At 40.5% G+C, this 11391-nt stretch overlaps 1 long non-coding RNA gene across 1 annotated transcript; it reads left to right on the forward strand.

Moving 5' to 3' along the window:
* Window positions 1-3379: 3379 nt before the first annotated feature.
* Window positions 3380-4106, forward strand: LOC113744561 (uncharacterized). The gene is made up of 3 exons (XR_003461640.1): window positions 3380-3437; window positions 3679-3898; window positions 3993-4106. It is a non-coding gene; the product is annotated as an uncharacterized LOC113744561 (long non-coding RNA).
* The last annotated feature ends 7285 nt before the right edge of the window (window positions 4107-11391 follow it).

Here is an 11391-nt window from a genome sequence, read left to right on the forward strand (position 1 = left end):
ACAGAGCTGTGTAAGCACGTGTATTCATGTAGCTCTTGCTTATGATATAATGCATATCAATACACGCATTACACTCTACAATTACCTATATATATATACCTTATATAATGTAGGTGTAGGTTAATTGTATTTGCTGCCTGCCAGGTTTTTATTTGTGAATAAATTAAATGGGTATAATGACCTGATTTGATAGCCCAAGGAAAACAGACACACACACACACACACACACACACACACATACACAGTTCCACATACAACCATGTACAAACCTGCTTAGCACACATTAAATCCTGTTCAAACATAAACAGAGGTCAGTTAGTCTAATTATGTTTGTTTGTCGGATGCAAAATGTCTGTGATTCATATTGTATTTGATCTATTATTTGTGAGCTGTAGTTTCCTTCACAATAACTGCCACTGAGAGCATTTTAAAACTTCAAGTTTTTTTACCATACAGTATGTGACTTTTTGTTTTTTTTTATGTTGAGATGTCAATGAAAAGTAAAACTACAGTAAAGGGACAACCAGAGAGAGATCATCACTACAGGTGCAGCCGCTTCAAAAAACCTCTTGGCAAAGCGTGTCAGGAGAAACAGCTGGTGCGCCTGTGGAGCAGGGCTGCATGCACAACCAGGCGATCAAATATGTTTAGCTGTTGCTGTGCTGTTCTGGTGGAGAAGAAAAAGCCTGTGACACAATAAAAAAAAAAAGATAATACTGGTGAACACCATCATCTCTCCCGCATGCTGTTTTGTGAGTTGCCTGTTCGTCTGCATTTGCCATTGTCACACCATTCCTGTCACATCTCAAAAAAGGAAGGAAAGGAAAGTAGTAAGGCCCACCTTGCTTGATCTAATTGGCTGCCTGGGCCAAATGTGACACTGACAACCAGTGTGGCTCAATGCCAAGAGTGCATGTCAGGTGTGCTGTATCATAGGAGAACAACAATTTTGCTTTTGGTTTCTAGCTAAGTCTCTTGGTGTGATCGCTCGCTAAGGTTGCATTCATTGTTTTGTTTTTTTATGAATAAAATCTGATCAAACCACACACACACACACATACACTCATTAATATCTGATGTGTAGTGAGGTAACATATTTATGCCCTTTTGTATAATCAATGTCATAACACGTCTTTATTAAAGCTCAAACAATCCAAGTGGTTAATCACTGACCCCGACATAATTACAAGGTTATACATTTGTTTGCAGTGAGAGGAGAGATGTACTCAAATCAGTTAATTTTTGATTATGTGACGGAGGACGGATTTTAATTTATGAACATGCGCGTATGTTTATACTATATGTCTTCATGTTTACACTCCACCTTTACATACAGTCTGTGCATTTCCTGTGCATATACTGTAAATGAATCTATGCATCTATTCATGTGTTTGTTTTTTAATGAAGATTTTGTATGCAGCCAGGAGTCTTTCATGCATGTCTTCATACACATTTGTCATGTGCAGTACAATCTATAACAAGCTTCTGGAGATTTAAATGATAAATCTCTGAAACAAAAGGAAGAGTTACAACATGACAGGTAAAAAGAGGAAACCCTTAAACAGGTTTGTTTAGAGAGTGTACTGCTCTCTCCTGTGTTGATGAACCACACTTTGCTGGACCCCTCAGCAATCACTGTCACTAATAAATTATTAATTCAATTTAATTCAAGGTATATACATGTATACTGGTGTATGTCAAAAGTTGTAACTCATGAGGACATTTTTGAAACATCTGGGAATTGTTTTTGGTTACGTTACATGACAATACAGATATTATTCATGAATTACTTCATTTCAGTGGGAAAATGGTGTTACTGCAGAACCTCAGGTGTGAATTGGATAACAGAGGCGTGGCATCAAATTATAGTTTGTGCTAAGGGAGCCGTAAATTCCACTATTGGCACTTATTAATGCAGTGAAACTGCACTGAGACTGTATTTCAAGTCAACCTTTTTTATTTATTTGTCTTTTATTGTTATTTGATGTATGTTTTTCTATTTAAATAGATTTTTTCCTTCTAATTATGTTTGATTATGTTTATGAATGTCATTTTATGCATTTCTCTTTATACATATAAATACAAAATGTGGAGATTTTGTTACCTACAAAAGATATTTTACCCACATCAGGAAGCGCTGAGGACTGATACTGCATCTAAGATGATAAATTACTGTAATATCTCCTTTTAATAAGTTTCTTTTGGTGGCAAACAGTGTTGTCAGATGCCTGGACCCTGTGGTAAAAATCAATAAAGTACACTTGTGTTTATAGCGCTTGAAAGATAGCGAACAAGTCAAGTAGAGGGCGGTAGAATGTGAAGAGGCCTGAGGCAAGGTTTGAGTTTGTGTCTCTCGGGTACATTTCCTGTCTCCCTGCGCCCCACTTCCTGTCTGTCCATCATGGTGTAGTCGGGATAGCCATGACATATGGCCTCCATGCAGATGCCGAGGGTCACATTTATCGAGACTTTTGCACTTTATGTTAGACACTTTCTGTGCCTGAAAGCATGCATGTCATTTATCAAATACTTGTCATTTGGGTGTGCTTTACTTGTCGTCAATGAAGTGAGCTTTTCTCTTTTTTTACTAACGAATTCAAGCATCAATAATGTACAAAGATTTTTATAAGTGTGACTCATTATGTTCAATTTGCTGGAGTGGTGTGCATTACATTTCTTACGAGCATCCTCCTGCTTGGGGGTTCTCCATCAGTTGTGGTGGCCTAGGTTAGTTCTTTTTTATGAGAGATTAGTTAATGACCCCTACGCATTCATTTTAGGAGAAATAACAGCCCAAATAATTGTTCTCATTTGGAGAAATAATCCACCATTTGTAAATTTTTATGCATGTAAATAGCTTGCAAGAAATTGCTTACTTCGCGCTTCTGCCATTATCTGGCTCAGAGAGTTTCTGCATATTCATATAATTCAAAAAACTATCTCTACTCAAGGTCCCATTAATCATTTATTCTGAGGCTATCCACCATATTACATGGGCTTCATCTCTTCAAAATTTCCATTATTAGGACATGCTAAGATGCTACCTGGTTACTCACTATAAAGACATGATAGGGGAGTAAGCACTGTAACCAGGAACACGAGAAATAGGACCCAAATGGAGACTACAGAGGTAGAACTGGTGCAGAACAATGGTTTTGACACATCTCGTCAATCCTCTTAAGGTCATGTGTTTTGTTTTCTGTTTTATTGTGAAACTTTATGATTTCTGTTTTATTGTGAAACTTACCCTTCCTCTCGTTTCAGACCTCCTCACTTCCTGACCCTGTGTTTTTCCCTCCAGTTTTGATTGTCTGCCCCGCCCTCATTAGATTCACCTGTGTCTTGTTACCACTCCCCTCTCTTGTGTCTTTAGTCTGTGTTTCTCCTCCTCTCTGTGCCAGTTCGTTTTGTACCCCAGTGCCTTACGTCCCAGCCCTGTGAGTTTACTAGTGATCGGATTTTCCTGGTCACCGACCTCTGCCTTTGCCTAGTCCTTTTTGGATTTGTTTGCCTGATCTGATTTGATTACCGTGTACCGAACCTTCCTTTTGACCAGTAAACGGATTACGTTTCAACCCTGAACTGTTTTCGAGTCGTGCTTCTGAGTCCTACCTTTTGGGAAGTACCAGTCATAACAGGTTTAATTACAAAAGTGAATGTTTATGGATTGTCACGCAGGTTTAAAAAAAGGAAGAACATTCCGAACAAGCAAACAAGTCTGTAAATGAGCAGGCGAAATCCAAAGTCCCTAAAACAGGCAGGAAAACAAAGTAGCAGTCGGAACAAGTCTGGGAAACAAAACAGGAAGAATGGCTGGAACGCATGAAGATGAACTGACAGCGAAAGCAAAGAACACAGGGACTGAATACACAAGTGAAGGCAGGACAATAAGACACAGGTGAAAACTAATCAGGCTGGTAGAGACAATCAAAACTGGTGGGAAATACAACAATGGCAGGAAGTGTTAGAATGTTTTTTTTCTCTTAATATAGGATGTACCCTCCAAGTGAACCATGTGACCTATGACCTGATTGAGGCGTCCTCTGTCTGGAAAACAAGCCTAATAGAGCACAGTGTTGGGTCACAGAGAAGACGTGCATCAGACTGAAGTTTCCGCATTAGATAGCAAAAAAAATATGTATAAAAGTAGGACAACTGTATCTTGCCCGTTTTTCTGGCATGTAAAGATTGATCTGAGTTCCTATTAAAGTGCCTTGAATTGTCAGATCTTGAAACTCATCTCTTCTTGACTATCTATTACAGAAACCATCATTACAGGAAAGTTATGGACATGACGAGATGGGGAAATTACAAAGTAAAACATGAAAACCTGACAAGAAACCCAAATCCAGGACAGTCTAACTCTTTGAAATAAATCAAATAAGCATATTTTTCCAGAATTCCAATTTCTAATAAAACTGCCTTTTCCCATGAGGGTCCAACACTGGTTGTGTTTTCATAAAATTCAATTTGCTTGCAATAGAAACAATACTGTGATTAAAGCATGATCATGTATATTTAATATTGTATATGTGTTTTATCTTTGTAATAACATCCTCACCATATGTGAGCCTGATCAAAAAAGGCGTCTTTTGTTTATATAAATGAATCTGTCTATACTGTCTTAATCAAATATTGTCAGCAGCTGTATTATTGTATAACTTCTATATCAAATTAAGCTCCAAACTCTTATTTGTTTTATTGCTTTATGCTCTTGTTGTTACTGGTGCTCTTACTGAGCCCTGTCCCACACTGACCACACTAGAGAGCCACAGGATCTTGAGCAGTAAAGGCTTGTTATATTATTAAAACATAAGAACTGCTATTTCAGAGCAGCTCAGGAATGCAGTATAGCGTTAGGCCGTAATGGATTTGGACTACAGAGCTAAAGTGGTTTGACTAAGTGCTCCATCTGCCTCACTGTATCTAACACAGGTATAACTATGTTTCCCAAAATAGAGCAATAGAACAAACTGACACTGGCAGAAGCTCCTGAGCTCTCGTCTTTCCTTCCCTTCAGAAACTGATGCACCTGCCTGATAAAGACAGTGCACCATTTCAAATGTGCTCTCTCTGTAAATTAATATTCATCCACGCAGACATGTTGAATTCTTATATAGCAATGGAATCTTAACAAGTGCTGTTTGGACTCTGGTAGTGTGGTAATTGCTGAGAGGAGAGGGGGAATACACTGTCTTCAAAACACCACTTTAAGACCAGATTTGAAAGGAAATATGGAGGTAAACAATAATTTGAGAATCCGTCTGTCAGCCCCTCTTGTGCTTTTTTGTCAAATTCAAAAAGGGACAGTGTTTGTGTAAGCAGCACACACTGGAATTACCAGTTTTCATTCAAAATTGTCAGTGTCTCTGGTAGGAGAAAGAAAGAACAAACAACATGATAACTTGAAGTAAAGGATAACAAGGTATATTGTGTTTTGTGGAAATCTTGTGAGCTCGTACATTTAAATCACTCTCTCATTCGGCTCTATTCACTCTTCAAAGCTTAAGTATTTTTTTCAAGTGGTTTTGCTCAATAGTCATCAGCTGCTGTGAGGATTTTTCAGTTTTTGACCATAAACGTAGGCTCATTCCACAAAAAGTCATTTGTAACTCATTGCTCTATCTGGCAGTAGTGATTCATCTCATAGCACATTACATTTTACCACTAAAATGGACGTTTAGGTGAGTCTCAGGCAGTGTGCAACCTACTTTCTATGCCAGGTTGGACAGACCCCACTCCAACTATGATGCTAAACTATGTATGTAATATAATTACTTTAAGTCATCTTTTAGGAAGCAATTAGAGGGTCACTACTGACATCACCCATGGGGATATGGGGTAGACTTATAATAGGCAGATTTTATGACTTGTCAAAGCAGGAAAAATTAGAATTAATAACCTTAACCATATCTGTTGGTTTCTGAAGAGCCATTGTGAAGTTAAAAGTGTGGTCGCTCTTGCCGCAGTCATCTTGGCAGTCCTACTTCTGATGGCTAATCTAAAAATGGGCAAAGATGTGGATCATCAGTGGACCTGAGGCGGGCTGAATGAAGCCTGACTGCTCAAACAAGCCACTTGTGATGACATCCACCTATCACTCAAAGTGGCCAGTCTTAGCTATAGAGACCAAAACAGTTTGTTTGTGCCAGACTCTTTCTGCTGTGAATTTGGGCTTTTTATTATGGGGGCTTATGGAGACTGACTCATTCTGTCGCCAGCTTCAAGTGGACGTTTAAGGAACTGCAGTTTTTGGCACTTTTGGCTTCATTTCACTGTCACAGGCAGTGGTTCCTGCTTCAGCATGCTCAACCCAACAGCCATCATTAATGTTATTAAATGCATCTGGTCTTTTCCTACTATGACATTTCAAAATGTCTGCCGTAAAGAAGGTCTTTTAGCCACTGACGTTATTGGCCCGATGGTGCAGTTTTTATTGTTTCTATACAATGCAAGTAGAATGTTTTGTTGTTTGAATAGTCAGCCAGTTTGAAGCATGGGCAGCCACTAATTTATGAAACAAATAAAATCTGAACTGCCTCCCAAAGACAAGAACACACTTATGTTGGACAAATAAGATAATTAAAACTGCAACAAGCAGCACCAGGCAACTCAGGTTGGATGCACATTAGGCATAAATCAAACAACAAACATTCCAGTTAATTAAACTACTGCATTCAGACATACAGTCTGAAATATCAGCCTCACACTCTACGGTGCATAGACTTAGAATAGTGTGTAGTCTTTGTGTAGGGAACATGATGTCACAAAGTGCTGTCCCATTTATCAGACAGTGTTTGGAGCTAGCACGCCCACCTGCACTCACACACTTCCTGTGATGTTGTAGGTGACATCGATTACAGTCTGTGAAGGTTCAGTGCTTAGGGCACAGGAGGGACTTTGGAAGTGGTTCATAGAACTTAATGGAAGCGATGCACACACTGAGAAGAAGCATTACTTGGGAGACCGGGTTCAGGGCAACAAAAAAAACCTGCTATTCTCTTCCCACCTGCCATGTTTCATTTTATTTGACTGATCATGAAAACAGTAGCAGTTCTCCAGTCATTGATTATCAGTATTACAACTACTGACTTGTATAGGTGAATGGTGTTTCTGTTCTTGCACTGTGTGACTTTGTGCTCAGGATACGAAACTGGATCATATTTTAGAAATAGAAAATGTTTTCTGGTTGTCCCTCTGATGTTACCGAGTTTCAAGATGGACTTTGAAGTAAAATACCCTGAACTATAGCTGCTGTCAGCTCAGTTTGTTAGCCAGGCTGTTAGTGTTTGTACCACAGGTGTTTTGGACCACTGCAAAGAAGAGGGTTTTTAGCATGGGGAATGCTAACAGGGAGCAGAGTCAGTGTCACGCCAGACCCAAAGCTGGGCAAGCAGGTGATGTAACCGGGCTCAGCAGCCTCTATAATGTCAAAGGGGAAAAAGAGCAAACGTGACGTTGATAAAGAAGTGGAAAAAGAGAGAGTGACCGAGCAAGAAACTGCCGAAGAAGAGGGCATGTGGGACTGATGTTTAGTGGTTGGTGAGAGCTTTGTGAAATAAAAGGCTGAAAGACAGACGCTGAGCTGGGCCTTTTGCTGTTGGGCTAGTAAGTAATATTATCTGGCTGCTATGTCTTGTGTTGATGCACTTTCTTGATGTTTGGCTGTTAGCAAAGTTGTGATGTAATACGTACATACATAAGTAATGAAATCATAACGAATACACATGTACAGCTGTGCATATTTACAACAGTGGTATTGCATTCTGAAACGGAGGGCGCTGAGTTTGTGGTATCGTCACTGGATGTTCGCAAAGGCATGAACTTCATGAAGTGCTATGAAACAAATCTGATGATGGTCACTGCACACACACATTTCATTCATTAGCCACCATATAGTGTTTTCAACACACTGGGTGACAGACATTATCGTCATTGAAGGCATTCACAGAGAGTGGAGAGAGAGAGAGAGCGTGAGAGAAAGAAAAAGAGAGGCAGAGTGTGTTTTTGTGTGTGAGAGGGAGAGAGCGGGTGAAATCATTAATTCCTGGCATTGAGGAAGGGAAGCTCAGCCAGTGTGAGGAGAAAGCAACACATATACTCATTCAGTTTTGTGCAGAACAACAGTGCCCCCTGTGTCTAAATCATAGAAATGTATCATCAAATGTACTTCCATATATATGTACGTGTTCAGATTTAGATCTGTACATCCGTCCATCCTATTGTGTGCTTGTCTTATTGACATTCTGCCGGCTTATGAAGCCGTCATCTGATCTTAAACAGCACTCGGCAACCCCAAAAGACATGCATGTGAAGGAAAAAGAATAAGAGACACACAGAGAGACGCGTTTCATCACCACACTGATGAAGACATCAGTGTGGTGACATCAGTCTGTCCTCTGAGAGGAGTTTGATATTACATTTAAACTGCCAACAGCGGCAGCTAAGGAAGACGGGCAGAGTTGAGGGAAATACACAACCTAGAAGGGGAGCAGGGAGTGGTTCTCTATCTGTTTGCATTGTTATACGCAGAGAAGGCACAGGGATAAATCACAGCCACATTCCCTTTAAACCATTTTGTTTACTCTGCAGAGGCACATTGGACTGATTCCAATCCACAATATGGATTTGTAAGGATTAACATCAGTCCTGATATTTTTACACGCCAAATACTAAGAGCTAGTTTCCTCAGCCAAGGTAAGACTCTGCTCTGGAACCTTCACCTGGCACCAATTTGTCATGCCCTGCCAGTATCTAAACAACACAGCTCCTAGGGTTAAATGGACACACAAAGCCTACACTACAATAAGGTGGTTATTCTAGGAACTGTGCCAGCTGAGGCAATTTGAGCATCTGAGCAGAATGCTTCTGGATGCCTCCCTGTGAAGCTATTTTCGTCCAACTGGGACTGATCCCATAATGCCACTAGAACCTCTGCTATACAGTGATACATATGGCCAGTGGTGGTTTGATATCTGATTACGAATAATATATTACTAGCATCATATAGATAGTTCAGATAAGGCAGGGTGAATTTTAGAGGTGGTGTGATTGCATACAAAGTCAACTGAAAGACGCAAATGAGCCTCACTAGACACCTCAGCAACATAAACTGATGTTCTAGATTTTAATCTAAGGTTTTAAGGAGATTTAATGTTAACACAGCAAACTTAAGCCAAGACAACTGTGGGCTTCTTCTATTTAAGGCTATGCTTCCCTCGGACATACACCTTGCTTGAGCTTGAGTGGGCCGGAGTAACAGAGAAGCAGTATTACGAAAACCGGGAATGACAGAATACAGTTACTGCCAGAAATCACAATGCATCACATTACACACATAGGCTCAGATGCCCTCTCTCAGAGAAATGACAGCATAAAATATTCACGTGACTGGCTGCAGTCCTCCGATGAATTCATATTTAGTTGTGCTTTGACCTCCTCGTTAATTCACAAAAGTGAATTAAGCTTTTTTTTAGCAGTTAATCCACGCCCAATAGCACAAACCGTGAGTCCCCATTCTCTGTTACTCTTGGACACACACACACAAACACACACACACTCATGGTGTTCCTATATTTGGACTAAATTAATTACCAAATCCCTAATACAAACCTCCCTCCACACTCTATATTTATCCTGATCCCCAAACCTATGGCCTTGTACTGCAGAGGTCAGTCTGTAGTTAAATCCATCAGTGGAATGAAACTAATCGTGTGAATATTTAATGCTATGGATAACAGCCTCTGAGTCACTCTTCTCTATGTGTGTGTATGTGTGGCGGTTAAACCAGCCCGTCATACAAACAGACCCAGTGATTTCTTAATGAGAGTTTCTTCACTTGGAAAGGTCACAACAGTTTCTGCCTCAGCTCAACGGTCTGAGAGGAGGAGATAGAGAAGAGACCAATTAATGCACAAGTTTTCATGTAGTGAAAGAAATCCCTCGGGATAACAGCGCAGTAAACTAGACTCTGATGGCTGAAAGAAGTTTCAGAAATTCTGAGATATTTTTATTTTTAGATTCTTGGCCAAAAACATCTTAACATCTTGTCTTTGTATTTAACCAAATACATAATTCCAACCTTTAGTGCTTTGATTCCACGCCTACTTGTCAAGCTTACTCTGCCCCCTGATTTCTTTTATAAAAAGATGATTTTAAGCTTTAAAAGAGTGAAGAATGTAAGATTTATGGGGCTGTATTTACAGAATATGGCAGAAATTGAATATAATATTCATAACTATGTTTTCATTAGTAGATTATCACCTGAAAATAAGAATTGTAAAGCTAAACTAAATCTGTGATAGTGAGCACTTCTCCTTTGCCGAGATAATCCATCCCACCTCACAGGTGTGGCATATCAAGATGCTGATTAGACAGCATGATTATTGCACAGATGTGCCTTAGGCTGGCCACAATAAAAGGCCACTCTGAAATCGCTATTTGCCTCACGGCTTCACCTAGACTTGATCAGGTTGTTGATTGTAGCCTGTGGAATGTTGGTCCACTCCTCTACAATGGCTGTGCGAAGTTGCTGGATATTGGCAGGAACTGGAACACGCTGTCGTATACGCCGATCCAGAGCATCCCAAACATGCTCAGTGGGTGACATGTCCGGTGAGTATGCTGGCCATGCAAGAACTGGGATGTTTTCAGCGTCCGGGAATTGTGTACAGAACCTTACAACATAGGGCCATGCATTATCATGCTACAACATGAGGTGATGGTCGTGGATGAATGGCACAATAATGGGCCTCAGGATCTCGTCATGGTATCTCTGTGCATTCACAATGCCATCAATAAAATGCACCTGTGTTCGTCGTCTGTAACATTTTCCTGCCCATACCATAACCCCACCGCCACCATGGGCCACTCGATCCACAACATTGACATCAGGAAAGCGCTCACCCACATGATGCCACACATGCTGTCTTCTATCTGCCCTGAACAGTAAAAACCAGGATTCATCCGTGAAGAGAACACCTCTCCAACATGCCAGACACTATTAAATGTGAGCATTTGCCCACTCAAGTCGGTTACAACGATGAACTGGAGTCAGGTCGAGACCCAGATCAGGAGGACGACGAGCATGCAGATGAGCTTCCCTGAGACGGTTTCTGACAGGTTGTGCAGACATTCTTTAGTTATACAAACCGATTGTTGCAGCAGCTGTCCGAGTGACTGGCCTCAGACGATCTTGGAGGTGAACATGCTGGATGTGGAGGTTCTGGGTTGGTGTGGTTACACGTGGTCTACGGTTGTGAGGCCGGTTGGATGTACTGCCAAATTCTCTGAAACGCCTTTGGAGACGGCTTATGGTAGAGAAATAAACATTCAATTCACGGGCAACAGCTCTGGTGGACATTCCTGCTGTCAGCATGCCAATTGCACACT

The sequence above is a fragment of the Larimichthys crocea genome, chromosome XXIV (genome assembly GCF_000972845.2).
Source record: "Larimichthys crocea isolate SSNF chromosome XXIV, L_crocea_2.0, whole genome shotgun sequence".
In the NCBI taxonomy this organism is placed as follows: domain Eukaryota; kingdom Metazoa; phylum Chordata; class Actinopteri; family Sciaenidae; genus Larimichthys; species Larimichthys crocea.